General features: G+C 38.8%; 1 long non-coding RNA gene across 1 annotated transcript; it reads right to left on the reverse strand.

Annotated features, from left to right (window-relative positions):
- Positions 1-541: 541 nt before the first annotated feature.
- Positions 542-2,828, reverse strand: 1700031L13Rik (RIKEN cDNA 1700031L13 gene). Its single transcript, NR_138557.1, has 2 exons — positions 2,711-2,828; positions 542-1,229 (listed from the first exon to the last, which is right to left on the reverse strand). It is a non-coding gene; the product is annotated as an RIKEN cDNA 1700031L13 gene (long non-coding RNA).
- Between the last annotated feature and the right edge of the window lie 300 nt (positions 2,829-3,128).

Below are 3,128 nucleotides of genomic sequence, written 5' to 3' on the forward strand. Positions count from 1 at the left end.
TTGGAGCTGAGATGAAAGGATGGACCATGTAGAGTCTGCCATATCCAGGGATCCACCCCATAATCAGCATCCAAACGCTGACACCATTGCATACACTAGTAAGATTTTATCGAAAGGACCCAGATGTAGCTGTCTCTTGTGAGACTATGCAGGGGCCTAGCAAACACAGAAGTGGATGCTCACAGTCAGCTAATGGATGGATCACAGGGCTCCCAATGGAGGAGCTAGAGAAAGTACCCAAGGAGCTAAAGGGATCTGCAACCCTATATAGGTGGAACAACATTATGAACTAACCAGTACCCCGGAGCTCTTGACTCTAGCTGCATATGTATCAAAAGATGGCCTAGTCGGCCATCACTGGAAAGAGAGGCCCATTGGACATGCAAACTTTATATGCCCCAGTACAGGGGAACGCCAGGGCCAAAAAGGGGGAGTGGGTGGGTAGGGGAGTGGGGGGTGGGTGGGTATGGGGGACTTTTGGTATAGCATTGGAAATGTAAATGAGCTAAATATCTAATAAAAAATAGAAAATGTTCCTTTTGCAAAATATAGGCAATAGCCATTTTAGCTTTTATTCAGTATATTTTTCTGTTTTGCAGATTGAATTCGGTAAACATCCATGCAAATTCCCCAGCCTATTGGTCATTCCTGATGAAATGACTTAACATCTGAATAATTTTTTACATCAATAGGGGACTCTTTCAAATTGTCTTTCCTGACCTTGAAAAACATACAGGTCCTTGAGAGAGCCAAGATAATATGTGTCAATAGAAACAAGGAAAGCATGACATTACAAAGGATTTTTGCTACTGTTTTCAGACATAGTTTTAACTTCTTGTAAGGCAATCACAGTACAAGGGTGGAGAGGTAGATATATAAACACATACACAAGGCAAACACAGGTGATGTTGACATTCCTACTACTTTTTCTAAGCAGCATATTCTCTCAGAGATAATATAAAGAGAACAAATTCCTAATCCACAAGGAGGAAAAATGATCTACGGAGTGTGGCTTGATCTTATGTACCCAGCAAAATTGGGGATAGTAACTTGAATAATGATCCGGAAGATGGACAGAGAGATTGATAGACTTCTGTAAACTGGTGGGGCTCGAAGAGGACTTCTTCTCTCTGTGTTTAGAGTCACAGTGACTGGCATGGTTCTTATGTCCAGATGCTGATGTCTTATGATATATGATGAATTATCATGGATTTTCTTTCCTTTCTTCACTGTCAGTTTATGAAAGAAATAAAACACTCAAGGTTAGATGTATACAATAAACATCTATATTCCATGTAATAATTATTCTTGTAATCTTTTCTAACCTTATCAGCACAACGAGTTTTATTTCACTGTTAATACGCTGTTAAAAAAGTTGACCATAGCAACACCTAATTGGTACTCACCCTTTTGTTCATAGTTCTTGTTTTAAGATCAAGTAGTCTTTTTCTCTAACTGCCAACCATAGGGCTTGGTCATGCATTTGGTGGCTAGGTGACATACCTGGACTATTTTGCTGCTCTGTGACCTAACAGTCAGATGACTCTATTTCAGGTACTTCCTCCATCCTTGCTCTACCCCTTATGAAATACCTCAGTATTCTGGGGACTGGGAGAAACTGTATAAAAAGCAGCCACTCCTCTGGAAGTTTTCATGAGTGCTGATTCCTTCCTAGTGCACAGGGGCAGCACAAATCCAACCTCTGTAGGGCTGTGTTCTCAGATTACATATCCACCTTACTATAACACCATGCAGAGAGGAAAACAAAACACAAAAACATAATTCTATGCATGACAACATAGTTACTAGTCCAAATTCCTGTAGTTCAATGCCCAGAGACAGTAATCTTTAGGTTATAACCTCGGCAATCTGACTACTACACTTTTTAGATTAGAAGAAGGGATTAAGTAGGCAATTACAAAACAAAAACAACAAAACAAAACAAAAGAGGAGGCACTTGATTCCCATTTTCAAATGTATCCACCAGAGTTCTGCAAGATGGAGGCTTTTTAAGTGCTAAATTAGTCTCATGGAAGCTCTAGTAACTTTTCATGTCTCGATGATCCAGAAAGTGGTGGGAATTAGACTCAACTCCAAACAATAGCTTTAAAATCTTATGTATCATCCATTCTCAGGCCTCATTCCTAATGGTCGCCAACAGTAATGTTCTCCTTTCTGAAGGTTTTAGGCTGAGGACAGCAACTGACATAAAGCAAAGACCAAATAATCTGAAACTTTGGTTGTCGTTTGTATTCATTACTATTTTTCTTTAACTTTTTCTTAGATACTTCAGATAATTTTTTTTCTGCCAACTCCACAGTTTTGAAGAGATGTGCCCCTTAATCAGACATTCTGTCAGAAAGCAGCCCCAGTGGTTTGCAATAATTGGCAAAAATGCAACTAATCCAGCCCCCTCACCTGCATTTTACTGTGAAGTGTAGGAATGAATGACTTTCAGGTATTCGGTCAAGTATTCATTAACAAAAGTGGTCAAAGCTGCAGATGCCCCACAGTGTGCTCTTAATAGTATCAGTTAGGCTAATTCATGTGTATCATTCAAAGAACTGAGATGATTATTTCAAATCTATTTATCCGAGAATTTGTATTCTTTAGAGAGCCCACATTTTGGTTGCTCAAGTTAAAAAGAAATCCTTTTCTTTTTTTTTCCATGAATGATACATCTGAAATTCTATAAAGAAGAAAAATGCACCTTTTCAGACTCTCTAATACTGGCACCAATTGTCTTAGAAATCCTCTAGTTCTTCAAAATAATAGACAAACTGTTTCAGATATGATCCTCTCCGCAGACATGGAAATGCACTTGTAACAATGGCTGACTTTTCATACAGGTGACATCACTTTAACATCATAATAGATTTGAGAATTCTTAATTCTGACAATATTTTTAAAAGTGCTAGCCATTTCAAAAGTATGGCAGGAGCAAATGAATAAAACCAAAAATAGTAGAACAATCATATTGACATCAGGATCTCTTGAAAAGTTTAACTGTTAGGGAATCCCTCTCCTCGTTGTGATACTGCTCCACAACAGAGTGCCAGGTTATGTGTGGGAAGTGCCTTTTGGCTAGGAATTGCCTCCTGCTGAAGCTAGATGTTCTTACAATTGCT

This window comes from Mus musculus, chromosome 5 (assembly GCF_000001635.26).
Source record: "Mus musculus strain C57BL/6J chromosome 5, GRCm38.p6 C57BL/6J".
NCBI lineage: Eukaryota > Metazoa > Chordata > Mammalia > Rodentia > Muridae > Mus > Mus musculus.